Source organism: Rattus norvegicus, chromosome 6 (assembly GCF_021556685.1).
Source record: "Rattus norvegicus strain SHRSP/BbbUtx chromosome 6, alternate assembly SHRSP_T2T, whole genome shotgun sequence".
NCBI lineage: Eukaryota > Metazoa > Chordata > Mammalia > Rodentia > Muridae > Rattus > Rattus norvegicus.
Genome location: NC_141539.1, coordinates 62,861,231 through 62,868,121, shown reverse-complemented (window position 1 = coordinate 62,868,121; position 6,891 = coordinate 62,861,231). Strand labels below are relative to the sequence as shown.

General features: G+C 40.1%; 1 pseudogene; it reads right to left on the bottom strand.

The window, feature by feature from the left end:
- Window positions 1-5,614: 5,614 nt before the first annotated feature.
- On the bottom strand, window positions 5,615-5,776 carry LOC120093490 (U2 spliceosomal RNA; annotated as a pseudogene).
- Between the last annotated feature and the right edge of the window lie 1,115 nt (window positions 5,777-6,891).

Genomic DNA, 6,891 nt, shown 5'->3' with positions numbered 1-6,891 from the left:
AAGTGAATCATATAAAATGAAAAGTTTAACATTTTTCATCTTATTCACAGTGATGTGCTGCAAGTCCATCTGGGTAGAATAGTATTGGTTCTTTTTTATTTGTTTTTTGACTTTTTTGGTTAAACTTTTTCTGCCTTAAAAGCATCATTGTGACTCCACAGCAACTAAAACTTAAAAAGAAAATCACAAGACTTTTCAGTGCTACTTTACTTGTCCCATTGATTGACAAGTATGTTTGTGCCATGTAACTTGGGAAGAGTGTGGTTGGTGGTTACTGAGGTATTAGGAGGTATATGGCTGAACATTTCAGTGAAAGTCAGTTGCAGAGGGCTTTAAAGTGTTTTGCTTCCAGTCTTGATTTTGAAGAAGGTGGTTTACTTTTTGCTTTCCTGTGCACTGAATAAATAAAGTATATTGTATTTCTACCTAAATGAGAAAAACAATTACCATAGTCTTAATGACTCTTATAAATGAATGCAATCAAAACTATTATCGTGTATTTATTTCCCAGTTGTCAATTTTCCCTCTCTTGGCTTACATTTTTAATTTTTACGTTTATTTGTATATGCTCATGTGAGAGTATATACGTGGGTTTAATTACCACAGTGCTTAAGTGCAGGTCACGGGACATCCGTCGGTGTTGGCTCTCTCCTTCTCCCATGTCTGCTAAGGAGTTCAGCTTGCCAGTCTTGCAAACACTGCTTTCACCCCTGAGCCATCTCGCTGACCCCTCCATTGCCACTTGACTCCTTTTTATATGCACCATGTTCTGATCTTTCTCCAATCTCCAGTCCTTTATACCCAGCTCGACCGTTCTATAAGAAGGTCTAATAAGGATCTCAAAACTAACAGGTTCAAAGCAACTCCAGTGCCATTCCTGCCATGGTCTTCCTGTTTCCATCTTGGTAAAACTAAATTCTAGTTTTAGCCACTCTTCAGGAAGAAAAATAATCATCTTGACATCACTGATTATTTCACCCTCGTGAACTCAACCCTTATTCCAACAACACTTCCTATCCACTTTATTCATAGCAAGAGACTGAGGATGACTTTTCTCTCACCAGGTTTATCATCTCTCTGTGCCCTTGTAGCAAGGAAAAGTCTGTTCCTTTATCCATTTCTTCTGATTTCTAATCAATGCACATTCTAAACCCCAGATGAGAGTCAATTTATGTAACCATCTTAAGGGCTCTTCTGGGGAGGGTGAGAACACAGAGAGGATTAAAACACTCTCGCCACATAATCTAACCGCATATCTTCAAGAAAATAAGACTTCTTAGAGAGTCAGGAATAGTAACCTAACAAGATATGTTATAAGAAAGAGAATGTAATTATTTTTAATGGACCAGTGCTGTGTATATAAATAGCGTCAGAGATCAGACCACAGACTATCCTGTCTGGGAGTTTGTGCTTCCAAGAATTCACTTGAAATAAACTCTGTTGGAGAGCAGATGTAGTAAAAGAAGGCAAACGTTGGAATGGAGGAAACCTTCACCTAATGCAACACATCCATAGATACAGGAAGGATGCAGAGAGCTAAAAGCATTTGGGGAATTCAGCTGCTTGGGATTATAGGCATGAACTCCCTTCTCTTGGTCACAGCCACTCCATAGGAGCACGGAAGATGTATGCTGAAGATGTTTGAAGCAGCTGTGGAGATTTACAACCATCAGCAGAAAAGTGCAGAAATGTAAGCCATTGAATTTTTTCAATGTAAAAGAATTCCTAGTTGCCAATGATTTACTTCTCTTATGAAAATTAAAGTCTCATCATAATATTCTTGTAGAGGGCCGCTTTAACATTCGCCACCACAAGATGGTGCTGGCTTCCACTGCGTCCCACGTGGAAGGCCAGGATAGCTCCTGCCATTACAAGATGGCGCTGGCCTCCGCCGCACCATCTTCCTTTCAGGAAGTTAACTGTGTGTGCATGTGCAAGTGTGCCTTCGTGCCAGGTCTTTGCCCACTCCGGGGCGTGCCTAATGAGATCATGGGTAAGCGACCAATCAGGTGTGGATGCGCCACGCTAGGGTGTATATAAGCCACGCCATGCGGGCGCGCGGGGCTCTCTTTAAGATTTAATAAAAGGTTTTGGCTGCTGCAAGGATTCGTATGTCCCTGCGTGTTTTCTTGCTGGCGAGGTCACACGTGGGACATATTCTGATACATAAAATATGTAGAAACTTGATGACACATTCAAAGTTTTCATTCAGCTCTGATTATATTCCCATGACAAATGCTTACCAATAGGAATCCTTAATTCTTTAACAATTCCAGCATATTACCTGCACATCAAGTAACTAGATGTCGTCATTATGCTGGAATAAAAGGTATTCGAGAAGATGGAAAATTTCGCTTTTTCTCCCCTCCACCCCCCCAGCTCCTGTTGCATGTTGAATAGAGAAACAGGAGTGTGAGAACTGCACCTATATGGAGCATAACATAGACTGCAGAGAAGGGGGCACATGTTAACCATGCGTGACTCATGTTTACACTTGAAACACATTTATTGTCATACTTTTTTAGCTGCTGAAGATTCGGCCATTGTGTAAACGTAGCAACAGGAAACACTGATGCTCAGAGTTCAGTTCCCTTGTTTGCAAACTTCTACCTGAGATTGTGATCCTTGACCTGACCACTGTGTTTTAAGTATTGAAGTCTTACAGTGGTCTTGGAAGTTATAAAATTTGTATTAAGTGCCATTTTATTGTTATAGATGGGAAGTAAATTTCACAGCCCTCATTTCATGACATTAGTTCCCTGACAATCTGTGGTCTTACACTTAGAGAGTGGCAAAGGCCAAGGTCTTCAGCTGACACAGTGCTCAGAGGGATGAGAGATGCTGAGTTATCTGGGGGAATTGGAAGATTATAAGTCCTTAATAATCAACTCACCTTTCAGAGGACAGTTTGATGGTTCTCTTTGGTAGGTTTTACACCAAGCTTGAAAAACTAAATAGAAGTCCAATATTAGTAAGGCAGAAGAATGTCCTGTTGTATCTTTATCTATAAATCACTTTCACATACTACACATGTTCCACAAATGTCATTTCATTTATCACAATTCTGGTAGAACAATGCAATTGGATTTCATTGATCAGATGAGTCTAATCTGTGTCTATTTATCTTCAGATTCCTCAGTCCTATCAGAGTAATATACTTTGTCCTCTTCATTACAATTTTTAATTTAATATCTCATTTTAGTTAATAAAGATGAGTTGCCAAATATCTTAGACATTTCAATAGTTACAATGTAAGAGATACCTTCCCATGCTTATCAGCTATATTAGCTGTGATAATGTCACTCTGATAAAAGTACCTAGGAAGTGTGAGTCTAGGTGATGGAAGTATGGCTGCCTGGGGTGCTTCAGCTATTCTGGTTCACAGCTCTACAGCCCCAATGCTACCCTCTACTGGCATTCTGTGGTATGTCCCAGGACAGGCCTGAGAGTTGGCATCCTTGTGGAGGAAATATCAGATAACAAAATTAGAAAAAAATCATTTATGTGAAATTTGACTTGTTACTCCTTAAGGAAAACATATACTCGCATATTTCTGCAAACTAATAGAATGCGGAGTACATTCATCTTTAGTAAAGATTTTTCTAAAAGACTGAATTGTCTAACAGTTATTTGGGACGTTTAAAAGACAAATATAGAGAATAATCATTGTTAAAACAGAATAAAGAAAACTTGAATTACTAGGATTTTAAATCTTGATTTAAATCTAGATTTCTAAATCTTGGTGAGATATAATGTTTCCTAAATCCATGAATTTATTCTCTATAGGGCATTCATTTTCAATTGAAAGTGGATATATAAAAGATATGAACTTAAAGTCATTTAAAAACAGAAGGCGAGGTTTGAAATGCTTCCCAATATGAACGACAGACAATTAAGTCTGTTTCTCAAAGGTTGAACATGAAATGGAGACCAGCTGATTCTTTGAAGACCCAGAAGAAAGGGAAGGGAAGCATTTACGCTTGCTGCATGTTGTAGTTATCTACAGCAAGGAAGACAGTCATTGGAGAAATGGGAGGAACGAATGTCCAAGTTCGTGTCAGTGTTGATATTATGTAAATGGTATTCCAGAAAAAGAATATGTGTCATGGGAAACATATTTTTGCAATGAGGTGACTCAGATCTATCATCACAGAGTCATATCAGATATACAAGTAGTATTTCTTTAGAATAGCGCTCAATTTTCATAAGGGAGGTTTTTCAGGTGTGGCATGCTGTCTATATAAATAGTTTCTCTTTAGGATACAATTTTGTACCTTGAAAAGGATGTCAAAATGAAGTCCCCAAGGGACATATCTAGACATCTAGGCTCCATTCTTAACAATGATGCCCTGATTAATACAGGGGTATTTCCCAATATCTGTCTGGTACATTTAGGTACATCACTTTTTCTTAAGATTATCTGCCTCCCCCAACCCTCTGGATTTACCTGATAGGTAAAAGAGAGAGAAGAGGATCGAGAAGACCCTGAGAGGCCACAGTGTGAGACCATGAAACATGAATTGCTGGGGAGACTCCAAGATCTTGGAGATTCCAGAGTCGTGAGACGTCTGCCCAGGACAGATGCATATGGACAGTAGAAGCCTGAGAGATGTAGGTATGCGTGCTGCAGGAACAAAGCTGACAGGGTAGAGCATATAAGCCCATTGGAACAAACTCTCAGACACTGAACATGGTGTTACAGAATTTTGTACTTGTGTTTTTGGTCTTTGGTCTTGTTTTGGTCCAGCCTTTCCTCACTATGTTCCTATTCCTCCTTTTAGAATGGGAATTATATTCTGGAATATGTTGGAAGTATATAATTTATTTTTTTAATTTTATGGGTGTCACAGTTAAATCATTGACTTTAGTCTCAGAAGATACTTTGGATTTTGGGACAATATTGAAACTCTTACAAACTCTAGAGACTGTTAGATTATTTAAAGCATCTGTAGAAAGACAGATGGGAGAAAGAAAGAAAGGCTTGGTCTAACTTTAGATGGGACTGTGTTTATTCACAATGCAGGGTCATCTTTGTCTTGCCAATGGCCAAAATGCCCACAGAGGGTGGGATGTGGCCCCTTACAGGGGTAAAAATTATTTCCATAGACTGCAAAGGAAGCTGGAAAGTATAGTCTTTCAGCAGGCAACTCAGAGGAATACAAAATTTCAGGGCAGGGTTATTATAACTATTTTCTGCTGAAGAGGTTTTTTGTTGTTGTTTTTTTTGGTTTTGATTGTTATCAGTGAGGGTGGCTCTGGGTCCATTGAACAGGGCTTGTAACAAGGGAGAATCCTAACTTGATTGGCTGTGATGGATCAGGTGTTTGCTGTCTGGTATTCCTGAAGAGACTTGAAAAGTAACCAGAGGGTTGTAGGCAGATGATTTGATTACACAGTAGAACTAAGAGATTTTTCAGAGAAGGTTAAGGGAAGGGGAGGATCAGAGACAGGAGAAACAGAGTAGGTCAGTGAGAGAAAGTGGACATAGAGTTGATTCAGGGTGACAGTGACTTGTCTCATTGCCAGGGCTGTTGTGCCAAAATAAACCAGCAGAAGTAGCAGGGAGCTACAGAGCACCAAAGGAAGAACACTCTCAGTAATTGCTTCATGACAGACAGGTGATGAGTTCCTCATAAGAGGGCCTCCAAGGGACCTTAGATGAAATGCCCTCCAGTGGGGAGAGGGAACTTGAAGAGTCTACCTCCAATAGACGAGGGATGGGTTGCCATACAGTCAAAAACTACACTTGATCTTAGCCAAAAGGCCGAGAAGCGATATACAGTCAAAAACTATGACCCAGAATTGTTCCTGTCTGAAAGAACTACAGGGACGAAAATGGAGAAGAACCTGAGGAAAAGGAGGACCAGTGACAGGCCCAATTTGGGATCTAGCTCAGGTGGAGGCCCCAAGGCATGACATTTTTACTGTGCTATGGTGTGCTTACAAACAAGGGCCTGTTAGAACTGCCCACTGAAAGGCCTAACAAGCAGCTAAAACAGTCAGATGCAGATATTTACACCTAACAAATGGACAGAAGCTGCTGGCCCCTGTGATTGAATTGGGGAAAAGCTGGAAGAAGCTGAGGAGGTTGACCCCATAGGAGGACCAGCAGTCTCTCTTAATCTGGACCCCCATGATTTCTCAGACTCTGAGTCATCAACCAGGCAGCATCCACCAGCTGATATGAGGCCCCCAACACATATACAGTAGAGGACTGCAAGGTCTGGGTTCAGTCATAGAATATGCATCTAACCCTCAGGAGACTTGAGGACCCAGGGAGTGGGGTAGGGGATGGGGACATCCTCTTGGAGATGGGGAGTGTGTGGGATATGGACTGGGAAGGGGATCAAGTATGGACTGTAAAATAAGACTAAGGAACAAATAAATTTTAAAAAACAGGCACTCCAAGGAGCCGTGATAAAACAACACTTTTCAAAGATCCAGAGCATAAGTCAGGAGGTAATGACTGTACAACTTCTTTTGTTGGAAGCGTTAAGTGGGAAAGTTATGTGAGGGAAAGTTTTACATCAGGATTAACGTGACTTAATGCTCATCCATGTGTTCTGTAGAAGGACAAGGTAACTGTAATTGGCTGTTTGTTACATTAGTCTTCTGCATAAGAAACAAACACCAGGAAGATTTGTAAAAGCAGTCAATTACCAATGGCTTATGCTTTAAGATCAAGAGTCAACAAATGGGACCTCAAAAAATTGCAAAGCTTCTGTAAGACAAAGAACAATGTCAATAGGACAAAATGGCAAAAAACAGATTGGGAATATTTACAAATCCTACATCTGATAGAGGGCTATTATCCAATATATACAAAGAACTCAAGAAGTTAGACTTCAGAGAATCAAATAATCCTATTAAAAATGGGGTACAGAGCTAAAC